This window comes from Rhinopithecus roxellana, chromosome 11 (assembly GCF_007565055.1).
Source record: "Rhinopithecus roxellana isolate Shanxi Qingling chromosome 11, ASM756505v1, whole genome shotgun sequence".
Lineage (NCBI taxonomy): Eukaryota > Metazoa > Chordata > Mammalia > Primates > Cercopithecidae > Rhinopithecus > Rhinopithecus roxellana.
Genome location: NC_044559.1, coordinates 71758022 through 71782014, shown reverse-complemented (window position 1 = coordinate 71782014; position 23993 = coordinate 71758022). Strand labels below are relative to the sequence as shown.

The 23993-nt window shown below is 37.2% G+C and overlaps 1 protein-coding gene and 1 pseudogene across 1 annotated transcript in view; one reads left to right on the top strand and one right to left on the bottom strand.

Moving 5' to 3' along the window:
- Nucleotides 1-356: 356 nt before the first annotated feature.
- On the bottom strand, nt 357-981 carry LOC104665308 (annotated as a pseudogene).
- A 5217-nt stretch (nt 982-6198) lies between these two features.
- The window catches only part of FAM13C (family with sequence similarity 13 member C), a 142023-nt gene continuing 124228 nt past the window's right edge, over nt 6199-23993 (top strand). Inside the window, exon 1 of the mRNA XM_030941264.1 lies at nt 6199-6211. The gene's annotated coding sequence lies outside the window, so the exon portion shown is untranslated. The remainder of the gene's footprint in view (nt 6212-23993) is intronic.

Genomic DNA, 23993 nt, shown 5'->3' with positions numbered 1-23993 from the left:
CTCATTTATACCTGAATAAATTTTCATCATACTGACCATTTTCAAATGATGTAATAAAAAATCTGGTGGCAGTACTGTATTATTTTGCTGAATTACATTTGAGAAAAAAGAAGCTACCTGCTTCATCTATTTTAATATAGTAGATCCTGGATCTTCTTATAAGAATACATGTATAGAAACTTAAAAGATCATAAATTCCTCATGAGGAGACATTATTTGATCTGTGTCATTGGCATGTATTTGCAAAACATTTTAACATTGCAAAACATTAGAAATTTTAAGACTGGGCATGGGAAAAGGTTTATACTCTACTACAATGATGCTGGTGTACTTCTACACAAGGCCTCTTAGTGACATCAATCAATTGGAGGTGGGAGTTTATCAGTGAATTGCTTGACATCCATCATTTCCTGTTGACACAAACTATGCATCATACCTTCATAGGTTTTAAAGGTCACATTGGCTGGATTCACCAACGTTTTTCGTTTTCAACCATAAGAGAACCAAACATCAGGGGAACTAAAGCGTCAAATCCCCATGGCACTGGAGAATAGAAATATCTCTATTAGCACCACCGATAGGACCCTGTGGAAAGGAAGCCCGAAGTGGAAGCCAGCAATTGAGTGCAGTGACACCTGCCAGTTTCTCCTGCATGGTAAGGGCAGTATATAAAGACAAAGCTCCTCCCTGAGAAAACCCTCCCAAAATAATTCTGTCAGAAGGAATGTCATTCTTCACTTCTTGATCAATCAAAGCTTTTATATTTTCTGCTGCCTGTTTAATTCCAGATTCATCCTCCTGTGAATCTGGTGAAAGCCCAGTAATATCAAACCATGAAGGCATAGCCATGTTCATATTTAATGTAACAGGCCTAACAGGCCCAGTATCTCCCAATCCATGCAGGCAAATCACCGCAGCGGTGATCTTCCGGGCGGCGGGCGCGATGGCTGGCAGCGGGGTTGACGTGTTATTGCCACACATACACTGGCTCAGCTCACAGCGCAAGCGAAAGGAAGAGCTGGCGCCCCGCCGCGGCCCAAGGGCCAAGGGCGTGAGAGCGAGCGGCGATTCCCGGCCGGCCCCACCAGGCGCATGCTCCAACAATGCTTTCTTATCAATTGTCTTAAATTTAACTCTTTCTCATGCATGGTATGAAAATATTTGTATTTAAAAACAAATCCATGTTCATCCCTCTCTACGGCTTCTGATTTTATAGGATTTAATCACTTCTCCCTCTGCCTTTGTCTTTTGGGAAAAAGAATCCTAACTTTTCTATAGGACTTGCCTTGCAAGTGTTGAGAGGCCAGTTAACTATAGGGTTTTCTGTTTTATTCTTTAGGGAGACTCAAGGGACCTAAGTTCATAAGATTGTTTTCCATATCCTTGGTGCCTCACCTGTAAAGACCACCCCACTTAAAAGGAAGCCCCTTAAGAAGGGCAAGAGGCTCAGTCCAAGAGCTATTGACTATGCCATATAACCCTCCACTGGGCTCCACCCTCACGCCCTGACATTTCTATTCCATGATTTCTCTAAAGTTTTCATATTTAGGTCTTTAAACATAATTTTCCTTAATACTCCTTTTTCATATACTATATTTTCTACTTTTACCTTTGTATGTCCTAATTCCTGCTGTTAATCCTTAATCTCTCACATTTATATGGATTTTTGTCTAAAATTTTGTTTCATGGGTTTTTCATCCTTTATCTCTTTTGCTTTCAGGATTTTATTTTTTAATCTCATTGACCACTGGCCTTTTACACTTTATTCTAAACATCATGTATTTTCTTTTATTATTTTCAAATGTTAATCTCTTGTCTTCACCGGGATTTTTATTCTCCCATTTCAGTTTGTACTTTACTCTTTCTTTCCCCCTTATTCTCAGTGTTTTAATGTTACTTTATTTTTAATCTCCTAGTCTTCCTTAATTATTAAAAATCAATCACATATTTTTCCTTAATTAATTTTATGTCATGACTGACAAGAAGTGTGATTATAAATGTGGTAGCCATAGGGGGACCTGTGCTAGAAATAATGAGAGGAAGCTTTCCTCTCCTCTTGGTCAATCCTGTCTTTGCAGAGCTCCTCTTAGAAATATCATTGCTCGTCTTTCTACTGTACTGTCAATTTCTTTCTTATGATTTCATAAGAGTATTTAACATGTATCGATTATGCATTTATTACAGTGGAGTTATTCAGGTCTCTGGGGACCTGAATTCGGGGCATAGAAGTGGTCTCATAGGCCCCGTCTAGAATGAAAGTGAAGAAGAAAATTGATTAGCTATAAAACATTCTTTAAATGAAAAATTTCTCACAAAAGGCACCTATCAACTGAGATGATGGTGGTGTATATAGTGGCTTAGGAAAATATTCCAGATTACTTCACTCCCTGGTGACTACATTGTAGAAGCTTCCAGGTTGTGTCATCCACACAGCTGATACACAATGTAAATAAAACCTCCTGGACTTATACAACTCTGGAGACCTGCATGTCTAATTTTGGTGTCAGCACCATTTTTGTATCAAGTTAGCCTCTCTACTAATCACCATCCTTGGTGTGATTTTTTACCCCATGGGAAAATAAACACATTTTAACATGTAGCCATGCTGGCCCACAGTCCGTTACCCATACCCAGACTGTGAGCTTAGGGAGCTGAGAGAAGTGGGGTGAACCAAATCTTTAAAACTCTCTTGTGACCTATTGCTAGCAAAAGCCTGTTTAAAACTTAGCTCCTGATGCCTCAATGGAAAGCTTATCCCTTCCTTTTCTGTCAATGATTTGAGCTTAAAATAGGTCCATCTTCATTGTGTCATGCAAATATGGTACTCATCCAAGTGCCTGCTTCAAAATAAACCTTGGCCAGTTTAGAGGGGAAAATGAGAACATGAAAAGACTATCCAAACCTTTTGCTAAGTCAAATTTAAATATTATTATAAATTCCTTATCACCTTATAAAAACCCTCAGGTTTAATAAATTGATGTAAGAAAAACTGAGTTTGGATAAAATATTTGGCCATAAGGGCAGCCTATGAGAAGCTGGTATCAGATGTGTGAAGCTAAGATCTTGATGGCTACTTGGCAGGAGGGGTTCAGACTTTTTAGTTTTAGAAATCAAACTCAACACTCCAAACACTGAGTATCTATAGATACTAATCAGCTCTTTCATTGCACAGCTGACCAAACAAGCAAACAAACAGAAAATCTTACAATCCAGGTAAAACATCTTAGGAAGATTTCTTTCCAATGAATTTACCTTTATCAAAGTAATGGCAGAATACCATTTGGCCAGACCCAGAATGTGGTTATTTCAGTGTTTTTCAAACTGTGTCCAGAAACATAATCTATAAAGTCCATATATTTTCTGTGAGAATTTTGAGTATTTTTATTGATTTCAGTTAAAAATTTTTAAAAATAAAATTAAACAAACCTTCAATATAAACACTGTCTGAATTATCTGAATGACATCCTGAAAACCAAGCATTTCCAAGACAGCTCAGCACCTATACTGGCAATTGTGTTAATGTCCTTGGGTTGGGATATTAAATTGGAAATTTATACTGAAATGCCAAGAAATAGTAGAGTCAGATAAAAATAGGATGGAGAACCAACCACCAGGACGCAGGTTTTCAGATAAAATATTTGAGAATTGGTTATGACTTTTGGATTATTCAACCAGATTGGGAATAGTAAAAAATAGAAAGACTGAAGATTCATTGGGAATATTTTGAGAATTTATTTGGAGTAAGCTGTGCTATGTAATATCCACATGCACACATGTGCGCATGAGCATGCACACACACAAACACAAACACACAAGATAGAAGTGCTTCTTCCATCACTATGAACATTTTGAGGGATTAAGTCCAGAAAGCCTGTAATAGCCTATACAGCTTAGTATTAAACCATGGATGCAGAGTGAGCTTGTATATAATTCACACCCAAGAGAACCCTGTACATTTTTTTTTCTTTATAAAGAACATACATATTACTCAAGCTGTAAAGTAAAAATGGTTCATTGATTGAAAGGACATCCTTTATTCTTTAAAAATAAATATCTGTTACCTTATTATTACACATTTATTTTACCTTATTCATGTAAAATATGTACTGCTTTCTTGATTGCAACTCTGGGTTTTGGGGGCTGGGAGCCAAATTAAAGAGCAAATAAATGCTGTTTTACTCATCATCACCTGGAGGAGAATGCTTTCAGGACAAACTGAAGCAAGCTCAGTGCTTTTATCCACTTTTCCTCAGCCTTTGATTCTAGGCACAGATATCAGTTGTGGGCTCAGTTGATGAGCTTAAAATAAACTCTTTGTTTCTGATGCATGTACAGTCTTAAAATGATTACAAGTGTGAGAGTTGATCGTTACGTTCTTTTGATTAATCACATAGCAATTTTCATCTCAGGAGTGTGTTCTGTCCATTTTCCTTTTAATTCAAAGCTCCCTGATTTGAAGCTATTTTGGATGAGATAGAGATGCACCTCCTTTCCATAGCATGTAGAGGAATAAACCTTTTTTATATGAAGATGTCATGATTCAGCAGTGCCCTTGATGGATAACCAAACCAGGCCTGTAATTACTGCCAAAAAAGAAGAGACTCAGGTCAAATATTTTAATATTAAGACTGGGCACAGTGGCTCACGTTATAATGCCAGTGCTTTGGGAGGCTGAGGTGGAAGGATTGCTTAAGGCCAGGAGTTTGAGACCAGCCTGGGCAACATGGTGGGACCCAGTGTCTACAAAAAAATTAAAAAATAGCTGGGTGTGGTGGCCCATGCCTGTAGTCCTCACTACTTGGGAGGCTGAGGCAGGAGGGTCTCTTAGACCCAGGAGTCTGAGGTTACAGTGAGCTATGATTGTGCCACTGCCCTCCAGCCTTGGAGACAGAGCAAGACCCTGCCACACACATACAAACAACATTTTAATATCAAAGATACTATTCTGGAAGAATGAGATTTGCCCTAGCATTTAATTGTGTTGTAACCAATACTTCTACATGGCAAGTTTTAATTTACCAATTATGTCGTATCATATTTTGCAATGGATCGATTTTGGAGGGTAGATCAGAGTGCACAGTTTAAATATTCTCTGGCTTTCCTGACAGTTATATTTTTAATGGCACTGGTGGGCATCTGATGCTTTACAGGTTTTCCAGTATAAAACTATTTTTGCTATAATTGGTGGTATGGAGCAGAGGCTCAACCTACTTTTTCATGTGTGTACTGAATAAGAATCCAAACAACCTCTTGAGGAGCCCCCTGCTGGTGCAAAGGTCTTCTTTCATCTCAGAGGCAAAGTGATGCATTCTTGTCAGTCTCAGTGTCTTTCATAAGAGAATATTAGCCCCACTGCATCTCTGTTGGTTGTTAAAAATCTACATTTCCACATCTAACAAGAAATTTTGAGTAACTATAGCCCAGGGCTTGACAGCAAGTACTTAGGGCATTTATTGCTTTGTTATTCAAGCCCTGCTCCCCTTTTCTGGTAGCAGCAATTGTCTTCCTTAGAAAATCACTGACCCACCCTGTTATGGACTGAATGTTTGTGTCCCCAGCCACCAAGTTCGTATGTTGAAGCCTTAATCTCCACTGTAGCTGTATTCAGAGATGAGGGCTCTAAGGAAGTAATTAAGGTTAGATGAGGTCATAAAGGTCACTCCTGATCTAATAGGATTAGTGTCCTTCTAAGAAGAGGTACAAGAGAGCTTGCTCACTCTCTCTGTCTCTCTCTCCACACAGGCAACAAGGAAAGGCTATGTGAGGACACAGCAAGGAAGTGACCATCTGCAGGCCAGGAGGAGAACCCTCCCCAGACACTGAACTGGGGACTGCTAGCCTTCGAAATGTGAGAAATTTCTGTTCAAACCACCCAGTCTGTGGTATTTTGTGTCAGCCTGAGCTGACTAATACACATTCCTTCCTCCAGCCAAGGTTTTCTTGTGTTCATTTCATTGTATAATGTCCTCTTCCCCTGACCACAGTGTGGCCCTGACTCAAACTAAACCAATCAGAGTCCCTCTTGAAGATTTTTCAAATTGAGACAAAAAGGAAGAGGGCACAGGGGAAGGGGAAGTTGAAGATGTCATTTTGAGTTGCCAGTGGTGAGGACTCAAGCAGGGTCCAAGAAGCCAGTCTGAGAGAATGAAGCTAAAATTCCAAGAGAAGCAGAAATAACACGGAGAGAGGAGAGATTCCTCAGAGACATTTGGTAAGAAGCAAATTGCCTAATGGATATGCAGCCCATTCACTCTCCTATATATCTGCTTTCCCAAAATTGTGCTTCAGAATAGTATCAACGTTCTACATTGGTGCTTAGTATTAGCAGCAACCCCATAACACTGTTATAATTTTTTAAGACTCCTGGAGATGTTGTACATGATATAGTGTCTTTGTTTTAAAGGTGAATAAGGTAAATATATTTCTAGTTGGAGGCTGTAAGACTGTTTTTGAGGGAAAACTTCAGTGAAAGGAGCATAGGATTGGATTTAGACGCTAGATTTCAAGTCAGGCCCTACCACTTAGAAGCGGTGTGAGTGTTCGGCAAAAGTAAGGGCATTTGTGAAGTAAAAGTAAATAATGTGTGTCCTACATATCTCACATTGTTGTTGTCAGCCAATATGTGTACAAAGTGCTTGGTAAAGTAGGAACCATAAATAATTGTGATTCATCAGTTCCAATCCTGCTTTTACCATGAATTTCAAGATAACTTTTTCACTGTCTTCTTTTTTCTTGCTGCACAAGAGTTCCAAATATTGCTGTTTGGAGAAATCTGCACCTTAATAAGAGCAGTTGCTTGTGAGAAAAAAAAAAGTCAAGACTATATGTGAGATGGGTAAGCATTTCTGTTGGTCTGGAGTGATGGTGGTCTTTTATCTGCCATCTAGCTCTAAGCTCTGGGCTCTGAATCCTTGGTGCAGGTAAATACCAAGGTTGGGTTTTGAATGTTTATAGCAGAATAATTTAATTTGACTCACTCTAGGGCTGACTGATTATCAGCATGTTGTTCATTCCTATTTTAAGTCTGTTTTGATTCAAACCTTGGATTTCTCTCTTCAGGACTATATGTGTACATGTGGGGTTAGGGGTGACAGAGAGAAGGAGAAAGAAAGATTTTTATGTTTCCTTTTAATAAATACTCATTGAAAAAATTATAGAATATGAAGGAAATAGTGATATAAATTAAAATTTACTCTATAACTCTCCTATACATAAATCCTATTAGCTATGAGTTTCTTTTCTATATGCAATTATGTAGTTGAGATTATGCATATATACAATTCTGCATCCTAGCTTTTCAAAATAACATGAGAGCTAGATAATTTCCCAAGGTCATTAGAATTCATTGAAAATATAATTAATGGCTATAAAATAATTCATAATAGATGGAGTATATGTAATATTGATTTCTATTTCATTATTACCTTATTTGTAGGTGAATTACAGATTTTTGCTATTATATTAGTTTGGAGCAACAGTAATTTTGGTTTTTGCCATTACTCTTAATGGTGTGATTAATAAAAAATCAGTACTCTTTAAAAAGAACTTCCCATTTATTTGTAGCACTTCTTTTACTAGGTGTGGGGACTCCTCCACTTACAAATAGATTCGTCCTGAAGAAAGCATGTAAGTCCATTTGTTCTTAAGTCCAAAGGGACCAGCAAAGGTATTACCATCTGTTCGTGGCAGGCAAAGATAAGAGTTCTTTTTCTTTATCTAGATTTTTAAATTGAAAGTTCATAAGCAGGTGAGCTTTTGTGCTAAATTCTTAGACACTGAGTTTGCTTCTAAACTATTCCATAGAGCTAACCATTTATCTAATTTTATATCTTATTTTTATTCAAATAAGATACTATACTGAGTATATAGACATATTTGTTGCAAAAATATAGAAAATATACAAAATTGTAAGAAGAAAGTTAAAACTAACATTATCTATTGCTGTACTATATCTAATCTTTTGGTATATTTTAATCTCAGTGTGTATTTGTATTTTCCCCCATATAATTAAATTTAGATTATTTATGCATTTTGTTTATGGAAGTCGTCCTATGAAAATCAAGCCTGGTGGTATGCATTTCACATCTGAGTATATGAGTTACTATGGTCCAGCTCTTACACTGTGTCCTCTCACTTTACCCAGTCCTATGATCTTATGGCAATAATAATCAGGGAGCTGGTGCATGGAGTATGTGTTGTGGTCTGTGGAGAGAGCAGATGTGAGGTCAGACTCCATACTACATCTACTAACTCTGTGACCTTGTGCAAAGTTTAACCTCTGTGAGCCTTAGTTTCTAGACCTAGAAAGCGAAGTCGATAATAATACCTACTTTTCAGGGTTGGTGTGAGTATCAAATGGAATAACGTACATGAAAAGCAAAACGTGACCTATTACCTTTGTTGACTAAGAAGCAAAAGATTTTGTTAAGTGGAAAACATGGTGAGTAGAGCATGGAAAACAAATGTCAGTGCACTCTTAAACCACAGAAGCATCAAATCCAATATCTGTTTGATTTCAGGAAATATATTTACATGTTGTAGCATTTTGCTCATCTTTTACACCTTGCCAAATCTATACTAGCTTAGAATCTTGCGAAAAATTTATCTTTGTAAGTAATAGCGCTAGATTTACATAGTTATACTTTCACTCATTCATTCATTTACTCATTAAATAAAATATTAGTGAGTATCCTATTGTGTGTTAGGTACTGTGCAAAGCCCTAGGAATAAAATATAAGTAAGACATAGAAATTGATCTCAAGGAGCACACAATCTGGTATGGGAAACAGATGTGTAAGCACGATCTCACGACCACGGTACAAACAACTTACAGAGGGAGCAAAATAAGGAAGAAGTTAATTCTGACTGGTGGTCGTGGTGGATGTGGGAGTCATGGGAGATCACACACACACACATGCACCCACACACAGTGGCACTTGAATAACTTGTACATGCAATGAATGAGGAGTGTTTCTTCTCAACTAGGAGGAAAACGTATGCAAAGGCCAGAGAAAGCATGCTTGGAGAAGAAAGAAGGAATAATGGGTAAATCCAGGCTAGGAATGGCAATCATTAAAAAATCAGGAAACAACAGGTGTTGGAGAGGATGTGGAGAAGTAGGAACACTTTTACACTGTTGGTGGGATTGTAAACTAGTTCAACCATTATGGAAAACAGTATGGCAATTCCTCAAGGATCTAGAACTAGAAATACCATTTGACCCAGCCATCCCACTACTGGGTATATACCCAAAGGATTATAAATCATGCTGCTATAAAGACACATGCACACGTATGTTTATTGCGGCACTATTCACAATAGCAAAGACTTGGAATCAACCCGAATGTCCATCTGTGACAGACTGGATTAAGAAAATGTGGCACATATACACCATGGAATACTATGCAGCCATAAAAAAGGATGAGTTTGCGTCCTTTGTAGGGACATGGATGCAGCTGGAAACCATCATTCTTAGCAAACTATCACAAGAAGAGAAAACCAAACACCGCATGTTCTCACTCATAGGTGGGAACTGAACAATGAGGAAACTTGGACTCGGGAAGGGGAACATCACACATTGGGGCCTATCATGGGGAGGGAGGAGGGGGGAGGAATTGCACTGGGGAGTTATACATGATATAAATGATGACTTGATGGGTGCTGACGAGTTGATGGGTGCAGCACACCAACATGGCACAAGTATACATATGTAACAAACCTGCACGTTATGCACATGTACCCTAGAACTTAAAGTATAATAAAAAAAAAAAGAAAGAAAAAAAAAAAAAAAGAAATGAGGGAATTTAGTCTGGGATTTGTCGTGGATGTGTATATATCAGTCCAGCAACTTGGAAAATTCTCCTTCTCCCATTCTTAGTTCACATCATTTAAATACAGCTGACTTTTTCTCCTGCCTTGAGTGCCAATAGATGTGACTTTCATTAATTAAAAACTGAAAAAGTAAATTATTTAATAAAGATATATTGTTGGATTGACAAAGTCTTCCAAAATGAAAAGGTCATGGAGAAAATTAATTAAAGGAACTCCTGGCTTTGACAAAGTTTGAGAAGCACTAACCTATATGATGATGAACGTGCCTCCAACTCTAATATTAAATTCAGTGTCATATAAATTAGGAAATATATGTAATCTTGGCAGCCAAAGTGAGATATTTAATTTGTGGAAGAGGAAGCATAAAGTCACACTGACTAGAAAATTAAAACGTTTGCTCTTGTATGAAGGAGTCATAAAAAAATAGGCCAACTCATGTCAACTGTGTGGTCCTCAAGGGTCACAAGTTTGTTTTTTGTGTTAATTATTTGAATAAATTAGGTTAGAATAATATTTTTCTCATGATTTCTCTGGGGTCAAGGTATATTTCTTTACCTTTTGCTCAATTTTTGGTAGAGTTGGTTAATAATTAGATATAATTTTATCTAATAATCTAATAAAAGATATAATTTTATCTAATAATTTTATCCATAATTTGGTAAAGCTGGTTAACAGTATAATATGAAATGAAAGAATATATTTCTAGCAAATATCCTGAATTCCCTTAGAGCAGAGTTGGGTATTCCTATAAACCTTGGTTCTAATAATTTCAAAATAGGGAAATTGCCAAATTGTGTCAGCTTTTTAGTGTTTTAATGCCATCTCAGGAAAAAAAAAAAAATCAAGTAATAATTTACTGCTACTCTCTTAGCCTTGTCATCCAACTTAAAATGTAAAGCCAGCTTCCCATCTCACAACAAGGACAGAACAATGGTGAGAACAATGGCCAAAACAGTACCAACAGCTCCAGTTGTTAATGGAAGAAAGGATTTTGAGGCACAGAGTTCAGGCTACATGGGAATTCCCAGTGAGCTACAATTAAGAGGAAAGAAAATCTGGCCCAGAATGCTTACTTTTCCATTAGTAATAAAAGTATTTGTCATCATTGTTACTGCTCTTGCCATAGTTATTAATCTTAAGGTTTCTCAACTATCTGTTGGGAGTGAGAAAATAAATGGAGTGGTTCTTTTTAGGTAGGATTGAATATAGGACTTAGTTCAGAGAAACCATTCGTAATGCCATCAATTTGAAGTTAAGATAAAAGATTTTTCTAGGCATCTCACCAGCAGTGACATGGTAATGGAAGCGTGGTTCTTTTTTTTTTTTTTTTTTTTAATCCGAGAAAGGTATAAGACTAGAAATAAATGTATAGGTACAAAAAATATTTTGTTAGAGGTTCGGGTGGGAGAAAGAGGTTCTCTGGGTGTCTGAGTCACATTATTTTGCTGATTTCTTTTAAACAGGAAAAAAAGGAGACATTTTAACTTGACACAACTCAGTGAAATCAGCTTGATCCAGCTGTCTAAAGCAGCAGAAATGATTGCAGCTGGCTAATCTCTAATTATAGAATCTCTATTGCTGGTGATGTAAGTGGCTGAATCTGTGGTTTGACTTCTATGATCCCTGGCTTTATGAAAAACTGGGATTTTTTGATGTTTTTTTCCCTCTGCATAATAAACTAAACACATTTAAATTAACTCTTGGGGCAAATATAATTAAGAAACTGCAGATGATATTTTTGTTCCTTTTGCTGACCAGAGTATGCCCTGTGACTTTGGATGAAGCTATTAAATGCTGTTTCCATGGGATTCAGTCCAGAGCATTCAGCTCTGACGTCCCAAGGTATTTGGAGAGGCCAAGGTCAACATCAGCAATTTTGAGTTTTAAAGAAAGTTTATTTCTTTAGCGGTTTGTATTTAGAGAAGATTTCAGACAGAATTATTGCATTTCGACTTTACTCTTAACTCTTCATTGATCATCTGCTTTTCTCATTCCCACTCTGTCCACTAACTGATTATTTTGCAAAGACTGGTTTAATAAGAAACAAGCATCAAGGTTCAATCTAGGTAAGTTATGAATATTAATCTACCAGTCTGAGGTTTGCTATAACAAAATATCATACACTGGGTGGCTTAAACACAGACATTTATTTCTCACAGTTCTGGAGGCTGGGAAGTCCAAGATGAAGATAGTGGTTGATTCGTTTCTAGTAAAGGCCCTTTTCCCAGCTTGCAAGTGACTTATTTCTTGCTGTGTCCTCACATGGTGGGAAAAGAGAGCTAGCATTCTGGTCTCTTCTTATAGGACCACTACTTTTATAATGAGGACACACCCTCAAGACTTCATCTAAACCTAATTACTTACAAAGATTCTGCCTCCAAATGCCATCATATTGGTGATTAGGGATTTAACATATACATTTTGGAGGGTTATAAACATTCATTCAGTCCATAACAGAAAAACGTTAGTTAGATTAGGCTTATCAGACTATAATCCTCAACTTGTCACTTTAAGAGAGGAAACAGCACAGATTTGTTTGGTTAAAGGAATCTCAGGCACTCCCACGATGGTCACCACTCAGTGTCCCATAACATCTTTGTGTTTGTATTACACTATCATAATTAATGTTGGAAATGTTACTCAAAACACTGAAAAATTTTTTGATACTAAACAGTTAATATGCAGTGTGTTCTCTATATAAATTCATAAACCTGGACTCATAAATTAAAAAGGTTTTCAATTGGTTTTGGAGTAAAAAATTTCAATTACAGGCAAGTCAGGAATTTGATATAATTGGTATGCTCTGTTCCCTTAGTATTTTAGCAATACATCATCTGGCTTCATAAAATATACAATTTCTATTTTGAGTTTTAAAATCACCAATTGTTAGATAAATTTAGCCATTCTTTGCCTCCCAAACCAATCTGTTAATGAACAATCATCAGTCCTAACTTAGGAAAAGTATCTTTTTCTTGATCCATTAGAAAGCAGAGACTAAGGCAAGGATTAAAGTGCTGAAACTTTATTTAGAAGGTATAAGCCTGGGGATGCTGGGGTGAGGAAGAAGGAAGTAAGTCATAGAAAGATCCAAAGCTATGTGATGTGATGTCTCCATGCTAGCTACCAAGTCCCAATGAGCCATGAAAAGAAATGGCTGGTCATTCAGGAGGCATGGTCACTTAGCATGAAGGATTTCTCCAGAAGGGCTTGGAGGATATGCAACTAAATGTAGCCTATGGAAATCGGAAAGGAGGGCAGAGGTGTCCATCTGGCTTGCCCCTGTTACCTGCTTTCCACTGGTCAAGCTTCACTCTGCAGGGATCGAACTCCCCTACACTTTGCATTGTGCCATCAGACCCCTTGACAGCTTAGGAAGCCACTTTGGCATTTGAGTCTTGAGGCACAGGGGTCATTTGGCATGAGGAACATAAGGGCCATGGAGGCCCAAGAATTTAACTCACACTTTCCATCTCAAAGACCTTAGTGATAGCAGCAGTGATGGTGTGGTCCGGCAGGCAGATGTTGCCCCGAAAGCAGGGCAGTCAAGCCAATCCAAGTTAGCATACAAGGTTCAGTCTGACACAAGATACTTCTGCCTAATTTTAAACTTTGTAATATGAGAAATTTAGAAAAATGTAAAAAGATAAGAGAGGTATGAAGTTGAGAATTTTGTAGGGAAATATATCCATTCTGAAACATTTAGGGGAAGAGGATTAGATTAAGTCAGGATTCTCCAGAAAAATAGCACACATGCATACACACACATAATGAGATTAATGATAAGGTATTGGTGTATTTATGAAGGTATTGGTACAATTATGAAGCCTGTTAAGTTCAACATCTGCAGAGTGGGCCATTGGTATGGTACACACACAGAACTGATATTCCAGTTTGAAGGCCATCAGGCAAAAAGAGCTGATGTTTACAGTTGTCTGAGGGCAGCCTGTGGGGAAAACATTTCTTACTGTGGGGAGGATCCGAATTTTTGTTGTATTCAGGCCTTCAACTGGATGAGGCCAACCATGTTATATAATCGTAATCTGCTTACTCTACTGATTAAAATGTTAATCTAAATTAATGTTAAAATCTACCAATATAAATGTTAATCTCATCCAAAAACATCTTCATAAAATCATGCAGAACAATTTGTGACCAAATATCTGGGCATCCAGTGGCCCAGTTAAGTTGATGCATAAAATTAAGCATCACAAGGGTTTATCCATCTTGCTAAAAAAATTAGTGCGAAATAGTAGGAAGGTATTAAAGCTAAAGAGGTCTGAATCTAAACCCAACCTCCACCAGTTACTAACTTTTTGATCCTAGGTAAGTCAATTGGTACGTTTGGGCCTTAGGCTCCTCATCTATAAAATGTGGAGGATTCGTTGTCTAAGGACTTTACAGCTCTAAAATTCACTGACTATTTAATTCATAGCATTCACCTACCAAAAATGTGTTATAAAATGATGAGAAGCCATACTCTACCTAAAATTAAAGCTGAATAAAAGAAATTGATGTAAATTTATAGCAAAATAGATTTACGCCAGACACACATGTGGAAGAATCTCCTAATTTACTAAAGGGGATGAGGGAGACGGTAAAATGATTAACTGAATAAGATTAGGGAGACAATGATGCCTCTGCTTTCTGATTCCATATACTTTTTGCTTAAAGCAGGGCCAGTCATTCTGGGATTGTGATGCAAGACACTGTAATTCCTGATGTCATTCTACAGATGGTGTATTTTATGTTTAAATGTTTGCTGTTTTAAATATTGTTTGGCATTTTAAATACCTGATCTATGAAAAGCTGCTTAAGGTTCAGAAATGAAGCTACTACAAACAATGGAAATGAAGATTTCAGAGAAGGAATTGGGGAGATAGATTTGAAAAGGTCAATTGTTGGAACAACAAGCAAAATGCAATTTGCCCATCCTATTTAGTTTTTTGTGGCTATATTGTAGGTCCAGTGGTATTTAGTTTACTAATTCTCTTGCTGGGTTTTGTGTGATGATTTTCTTAGCACCTTTTTCTTCTTGCCCCAGTTGCTTTCTATTCCATTGCCTTTGTGTGGGAGTAGATGCGTTAATACACAGAATTTAGCTCTAAATGTACTCTGCTCTTCTAGGCACATACAAAATTAATCTTCTCCGTCTTGGGGCAGTGGCTCACATGTATAATCCCAACACTTTGGGAGGCCTAGCTGGGAAGATGGAGGCCAAATTGAGACCAGCAAGAGACTACCTCTACAAAAAAATTTTTTTTAAAATAGCTGGACCTGGTGGCATATACTTATAGTGCTAGCTATACACGAAGTTGAAATGAGGGGATCACTTGCCCAGGCTTGAGCCTAGGAGACTACAGTGAGCTATGATGGTGCCACTCCACTGCATTCCAGCCTGGGTGATAGAGCAAGACCCTGTCTCAAAACATAAAAATAAAACAAGTCTTCTCAGATATGTATCATAAGCTCTGAGAGTATGCAACAATTATATTATACTCTGTAGTATATACGCATACGAATAAAAATAATTGTTAATATCCCAAGTTGGCTTTTGTTATTCCAATATGAGCATGTGTGAGGTTAAGAAGTTTGGCAACTTTGTGTAAAAAATAGTAAACTTCAGAAATAGAACATATTTGATAATTTGGGTACAAAAAGTTACTTTGATTTTTTTTTCCAAATATGCCTTGTTAAGACAATTTAATCTTAGATCAGTCAATTTGCCATCATCCTGTGGGGGAAACCTTTGATGCCCAAACCACATTATCTAGGAACTCCTCTTCCTGTTCATACACAAGGTGCATGGAGACTTCTCTCTCCTTAGCTAGTTACTTTCTATTTGGGACTGAAATGACAATGTATGTGGCTGCCGTATTTCACGGTGAATGGAGAAAGTCAGACTGGGGGAGAGAGAAGAGGAGAAGAAAGGAAGAAACAGAATTAGAAAAGGGCAGAGGATGAGGGGAAGGAGGAAGAAGGAAGGGAAGGGCAGAACACAATAGCAAATACTCAGTGAGAACAAATGAGAAATGGAAAAAGAGTACAAGGCAAGTGTTAGTTCACATCCTTGTTACCTTAATCCATAGTAGAGATTGCAAAGTGGTAGTTTATTAGCTAAATCTAGCCTACAGACACATTTAGTTCATTCTACATAGTTTTCCTTTTTGGTTTCAAACTGAGAAATTTTATATGAAAATATCCATATTTCTAGATTTTTGTTTTTAAAGCATAAACTTTGGCAAGCCTTGGCCCATGTTCCCATGTGGCAACAATGGGCTGAGCCTCAGCAAGAGGTGTCCCTATTAGATGCAGCACAAACTCTGCCCTGTTCATCATAGTCACCACCACTCCCTTATTTCTTCCTCCTCACTGGCTTCACTTGTTCATGACATCTGCCTGGCCTCTTTGGCTTTTTGAGTTAAAGACTATTACAGAAGCCTCTTCTATGGCCTAATCACCTTTAAATATTTATTATTTCCAATTTACTTTTCATGTCATGGGTGCCAATGAGTAATTGCTGTTAATGAATGAACACATTGCTGGAAACAGGCCTGCACCTAGCATATGAGAATCCTGGAGTGAAAGTACAGATATTTAAATGTTATAAAGCAAGTTAACAAACTGTTAAGTAAAAATCTGTTCTATCCTCCTATTGTGGCAAATATATCTTCATTATAACAAATCTAGAATATCTTTTAAATTATAGTTTTAATAGAATGAAATATGGGAAAATAGCAAAGATGACTGAATTTACTTTTGCATTTATAAGGTTGTCCTTTGAATGGGCTAGTGGTGTTTGTACTAGTAGCAAAACATAAATTATTTTATATTTATCTCATAAGATTTTCATCTCTTGCTTTTACTTTAACCAAATAAATAATTGTATTGTTACATAAAGATTTTTAAATGATTTGTAGTCTATCTCAGCAATGCCAATTTTTTGAATCATTATAGTTTTTAGATAGTTTTTTATTAATTTCATTTTAGAGAAACCTCATTCTCCTAAAACAATAGCAACTGGGATTGTCAAAAAAATTCTTAAAGCAATATTTTGATTTGGAAGTAATAATGAATTTTATGTATCATACCAAAGTAATGAATTTACATATCATGTTCAAATCTTGTAACAGGATTGTATATGGTAAAACATGCTTGCAGAAAAAATTACAAAATACTTTAACTTAATTATATATATCCGTAACACACAATCCTCAATTTTACTATCTCTTAAAGCAATTTTGGAGCTATACAGGAATATAAAGAATTCTTATCAGGATTCATGCGTGTTATGTCTTTTGATAAAAGATTGTGTGTGTATGCGTGTGTGTGTGTTTGAACCACGCAGGTTGACCTACAAAAAATGGGATAGTTTTAAATGGTTCAATCTAATGCACATTTTAGAGTTGTATGAATTATTTCATATTGTAAAATACTCCTCAGCTGTAAATACCTTACTAATTTGTGAGTACTTCTGAACTATGAATAGGAAAGAAGAGAGGCAAAATGGATATTCAGCCCTCCTGGGAAGCAGTTCGTTATGCAAGAGTTTAGTGCATTCATGCTTTCTGAGAGGAAGGATTGACAAGTTAACTAATTTATCTTTTCTCTTACCCAAGCTGTTCTGTCATTCAAATTCTCCCAGCTCTCTGGAGCAATGTCACACAAACCACCAGGGCATTTGGACACAGTCACCTTTCTTTTCAAGTATATAAGGCAACGATGAAGATAAATGTCTCTCTGAGACAGAGGCGGTGTTAGACACAAGAGTTATGAGTCACACTCAACCAGTGCTGAGACCAGGTCCTGAAAGACAGCCCCACAATGTGTTTGCTAATGGTCCTTTAAGGCCTGGGGCCCAGCACAGAACCCCTTTTGGGAGCCCATAAGTGACACTGGCTGTCAAAGTCATACTCCTGGAGCATGGTTCTTATCATTGTAGAATCTCACTCAGAAATATTCACCAATGCACAAAATACATCAAACATAGCATTGTGGACCCTAAATGATTGGACTCCAATACAACCTGCTGTTCTGCCCTTCTATTTTTGACGTTTTGCAAAGTCTCCTCAAGGGCAGAGATTGCAGCTGAAATAATAATGCATTCTAGATGCCAGACTCCATATGTGCATTTCTTCTTCCTGTCTTTAAAGGCCTGCAAGTTTGTGTATAGTAAATTTTGAAATTTAAAGACATTAAGAAATTAGATGCTAAGAAATTTCTTCAAGATTCTCATGCAGGTATCATTTCAAAAGTGGTGATTTTTCCACCAAGATAGGCTTTTCTCAGAAACATTGACTTTTCCCTCTGCACAGTCCCTCTTTGCCCTTTGCACAGTCCCTCTTTGCCCTGCATTTAGAGCATGCTCAATTAATGTTTGTGGTCTGAATACATTTATATTTTTACCAACCCCAAAGGAGTGAGTGTCAAAAGCCACGATATATTTTCTTTAAGGCATTTTTTTCTTCCTTCAGAAGAGTGGCTTAATTTACTAAAGAGAAACTGACTTTACCGAGCACACTCCCCATAAAGCCCACATTGAACTTGAACTTGCTAATTCTCTCTGCTCCTGTTGGCTTAGACTGGCTGTTTGCCTAATAAGGCAATGATTTCTGTTTAGAGCTCTTTGAGATTCTGAATAGTCCTCAGCATTTTTTTTTTTTTTATTCCAGAGCGTCCGACAGTGAATTTTTAGCATGAGAGTTATTTCCTTGGCTTCCTGATAAAGCGAAGAACAGAACAACTGAAAATATAAGACAAAATAGAATGTATGTGAGATTTCTGGTTATTAGAGATTTTACCTGGTTACGGAGTGTGTTTATAACCTGGATACCACTGGCAACTTTTAAAAATAAACAATAAATTGAACTATTTTAGGGAATAACAAGAACAATGAATGTGAGTGGGGGGCTAGATGACACTGAGAACCCAAACCACATACACCCAAAAAACTTAATGTATGCATTAACATAACTTTACTATTTAGCTGCTACACTAATATGACTTTACCCTTCCACTGCCTTCATCAATCTGATTTTACTATTCCAGAGTACTCTTTCCCAGGAAGATATGTGTAAATAAACATCTTGCTTGTTTCAGGAATTTCCCATAAAACCCTCTTAACTGAACATTAAACTCTCCAACAAATAGCACCAAGCCAGTGTTTATGCCTCAAAACGTTTCGAATCACTGACCTCAAAATCCTCACCTTGAAAATCCTCATATTGTGTTCACAGGTCATAAATTATTTTATCTTGATCCTTACTTAATCCTAGTCATGCTCCCCTTTCATTGAACGATCCACCTTAAATCAGACTCCAAAACCTTATGTATATGCCAAGTTTGCCATCCTCACTTCAAGAGGGTATTAAAACTCTGGCAAGACAGTTTCACCCTTTATCAGATAGGAATAAACTCAACTTTGTCTTATCAGTTGGCTTTGATGATATTTTAGGGCAGCCCGCAGTTGGCAAAAGAATGGCTAAATGCTGATAATTGTTGAAGCTAGGTGCTAGGCATATGGGGGTTTATCATATTAGTCTCTAGATTTGTGTATGTTGGAAAAGTTTTTTTTAAAAAGCTAAAAACTTTGATTTAAAACTTAGCTGGGCTTGAGGCCAAGGAAAGGAGCTGCTGAGTGAGTGATGAGAGCTCAGACAATGTGATAAGTGGACTGGAAAATGTAGCCCTGGCATCAGCTTCCTAAGGCCCATGGCATGGTCTCCTTCAATTTAAGGAGTATGAACATGAAACTCTCCACCCAATTTTTGACAAAATACAGCACAACAAAATCTCTCTGGCCGCTCATGAATAGTGCAAGGCAGACCCCAGTCTACAATACCATTCTTAGGAGCACATGCAATCAGTCAGTGGGCAGTGTTCATTCCAAAGCCTGGACCATGTGAAGTGAATTCTTTTGCACTGTGTTATTTCTCATGATGGTAGGAAGAAGGTGGATAATACATAGGTAAGACCAAGGGATCCTTACTATATGAAACAGCATAGGAGCCAGGCAGTTTGGAGAATCCCAGGGCCTGATTAGAAATCCAGATATCCATATACCTCCACTGCCTCTTTATTTTATTTTATTATTTGTTACTTTTTATACAGTGATTCCATTGAACCCCCATTGCTTTTTAACCTCCACACATAATTTGCCTATCACTTCTTTGCTCACAGTCTTTGATACCTCTCAGTTTAGTTTTCTTCTTCTGAGCCTTCTCCCTAATCTCAATAGGCTCCAAACTCTTCTGCCCCTCCACTTCTACTTATAGACCTTCAGTGATTATAATGGAAGGGAGATGCCATGTTGGTCCCTTCAGCTCCCTCCCATAAAAATAACTTGTGGATGTGGAGTCACACGTAGTCAGGTGCCCACAGAAGCCAATTTATCCATAATGTTGCAGAAATTCAAGCCCCTCAGTGGAAAACTGAAGCAAACAGTACTGAAATAGTCCCATGTTATTTGCGAAAATAGAATACAATTTTTGATTGAATTATTGATGCTTCCTGGAAGTTCACAAGTAGAACTCACAAGCCAATATTCTATATAATGAGCCAAGGAATGTTTAGTAGTATTGTAAGGCCATCAATGGAATGACCAGTTCTTTACCATTTTCACTGAGCTATTTATTATGTTGATGTTGTCTAGATAGAGTTTTAACTTCAAAGGTTTTTCCCTGTATACATAAGCAGTTTTTCCTATTCCCTTCACTTCTCTTCCCTTTCCTTTTTTTCCCTCCCTCCCTCCCTTCCTTTTTTTCCTTTTCATCATGTCACATGGGCCATGTGACTTCATTTTTACATCCCCTCACCTCTGACACCGATTACAGAATTTTAAAGCTGACCAAGTCATTAAAGATGATCTAGTTTAGCTGTCTCATATTTTAGGACACTGAGGTGCAGAAAAGTTTAGCCTCTCACCATGTAAGGTCAAGGGTGCTCATGGTACAGCTGAGGCGGCTTCTAGGCCCAGAACGCTCGGTCTTGCGTATTTCTCCTTATTTTATGCTTCTTTCTAGGCTTTTACGATTTCAGCACTTTATTTATTCGATGAAAACTATCTCTAACAGGTTTTGCACATATTAAAATAATTTGTATTTCTTAATAGGTTGATTCTGATTATTCTATTTTTGCCTAGGAGACTGACCATTTCTGACCGATTTTGTTGCAATCATTTATGTCCTACTGCTTCTAGAACCTGATACTTAACATTTGATTGAAAGTCACAATATCACACATGGATTTTTAATGATTTCTTGAGGATTATTAAGACATTAGTTGGTTACTACACAAAGTCAAGCCCAGTGACGACAGGCCCAGCAGTGATCTGAGTTGAATCCTGCACTGAGGGATTGATGCCAAATATAGAAATGCAGCAGCTCCAACTGCTCCAGGGCCCAAGGGAATGATGCTTTCTCTAGATGTGTGTAAACCACCTACAGGTGAAAAGCAGCTCACATGGTCCATGAGAGACAGAGCTAACTCATTGTATCAAGAAGGTGATAAGGGCAAATTTTATTTTACAGTAATATGTGCTTAGTAATTAGAAATAGTTGTGGAGTGAGACATTATGTCTTTGGAAATATAAATACATCTGCTGTTTTCAGTATTAGGAAACAGTATTCTTGACCCAACCTTAGCAAAGTATGACTTTGAATTATTTTTCCAGTATGATTGGTAGCTGGTATATTTCACTAAGTTTTGTTAACTCAAATTTGTGAACCCATTAAGGAAAGAGCTGGGGGAAAGTGAGAAAGGCAGAAGGCAGAAGGGAGGACAAGCCTATAAGTTTTTTTTTTTCTATTGCTACTGAGCAAAACAAACTTCAAAATTACTTCATATTTAGATTTTATCCAGCTTTTATGTAGCTAATACTGGCTTCTTTGGTGATATTCTCTAAGCTATGAGTTTTTAATCTTTTCTTTTTTTCTTCTCCAAGTCATACAAGATGGATGATGGCTGGGTGTGAAACTTTTCCATCAGTACGCCAGAGTTATGAGCAGTTCCCAGTGGAAGAGTTGCAACAACTCCACCCCTTAATATCCACTGAGGAACGCGGTTAGGAATGCATGTGAGGGAGAGTCATGCTCTTGTAGAGAAAAAACATAGATCTGCTCTAATTTATTATTGAGATATAGAATTATTAACAAATGCTAATATTTGACAAATGACTTGTAAGTTATAATACACCTTTGAGCTAATCATGGCATGCCAAGGTACTGAAATAACACCATTGGATACTGTTGCTTGAATTAGTCAAATTAAGTAGTCGGACTTTTAAATTCTTGGGGATACCAGAAATTTGCCTCTTGTCTTAATAACTATTTCTTCCATCCACTCATCTGTCTGTACATACTTCCATACATGTACAGTCATGGGCCACATAATGATATTTTGGTCAATGTCAGACCATGTAAATAATGGTGATTCCATAAGACTATAATGGAGCTGAAAAATTCCTATTGCCTAGTGACATCATATTGCAACACATTGCTCGTATGTTTTTGGTGATGTTGGTGTAAACAAGCCTACTGCATTGCTAGTCATATAAAAGTATAGCACATATGCTTATGTACAGTAAATAACTGTTACTGGTTTATGTATTTACTATACTTTCAATAGTTGTTTTAGAGTGTACTCCTTCTACTTATTAAAAAAAAGGTAACTGCAAAAAAGCTTCAGGCAGATCCTTCAGGAGGCATTCCAGATGAAGGAATTGTTGTAAGAGATGACAGCTCCATACATGTTCTTGCACCTGAAAATTTTCCAGTAGGACAAGATGTGGAGGTGGAAGACAGTGTATTGATGATCCAGACACAGGATAGGCCTGGGCTACTGCTTGTGTTTGTGCCTTAGCTTTTAACAAAACTGTTTAAAACAAAAAACACTAAAATTTTAAATAGAAGAAGCTTATGGAATAACTATATAAAAAGGAAAATGTGTACAGTTGTATATTTGTGTTTTAAGTTAAGTTTATTACGATAGAGTCAAAAGGTTAAAAAATTTAAAGCTAAAAGTATGCTAAGGTTAGTTTTTTATGAAAGAAAGAAAACTATTTTTAATAAATTTAGTGTAGCCTAAGTGTATGGTGTTTAGAAAGTCTACAGTAGTGTACAGGAATGTCCTAGGCCTTCACATTCACTCACTGTTTACTCATGGCTAACTCAGAAACTTCTACCTCTGCAAGCTCCATTCATGGTAAGTGCCCTATACAGGTATAACATTTTAAAAAGTCTTTTGTACTGTATTTTGACTGTATTTTTTCTGTGTTTAGATACACACTCCTCACTGTGTCCCAGTTGCTTACAGTGTTTGGAACAGTTTCATGCAGTACAGGTTTGTAGCCTAGGAGAAACAGGTTACATCACATAGCCTAGGTGTGTAGCAGACTACATCATCTAGGTTTGTATGAAAACCCTCTGTGATGTTAATTCACACAATGACAAAACTGCCTAACAATGTATTTCTCAGACTATAACCCCATTGTTAAGCAATGCATGTTGGTATATATAGGTGACCACAAAGTATAGATTAATTACCCACTGAAATGAAAAGTGTAGCTATGACTTTGCTGTCATGACCCTAAGGATAAGAAAACCAACAATGACAATTCCTAGATGCATCATTGTAGACGTCTGTAGCAGATTAAAAATAGTCACAAATTCTTTGATGTTCTTTTCATCAAGAAGTTGGGTCTATTATCTTGCTATTGAATATGAGCTGACTTTTATCTGCTTTGGCCAGTGGAGTATGGCAGAAGTAATGTTACACCAGTTCTAGGTCAAGCCTATAAGTAGAATGGCAGTTTCTGCCTTGGTCTCTTGTGCATCAGCTGCTATTTAAAAAGTTAGATTGCCTTAGAACCACTATGCTGTGAGAAGTTCAAGGCACATGGAGAGGCCCTGAAGGATGAGATTCCATGTGGAGAGAGAGGCCAGGGAGCATTGAGTGATTAGCTCTGTGAATGAAGAAACCCATTTGGAAGGTGGTCCTCTGGTTCCACCTGTCCCAGATGTTACCACATGGATCAGAGATGAGGTGTCCAGCCAAACTCTCTTGGAATTCCTGACTCTCACAATCATGAACAAAACAAAATGGTTGTTAATGGTAATAAAATGATAATTAATGACTTAAGGTCAATAATACAATATAAACTGAAATAA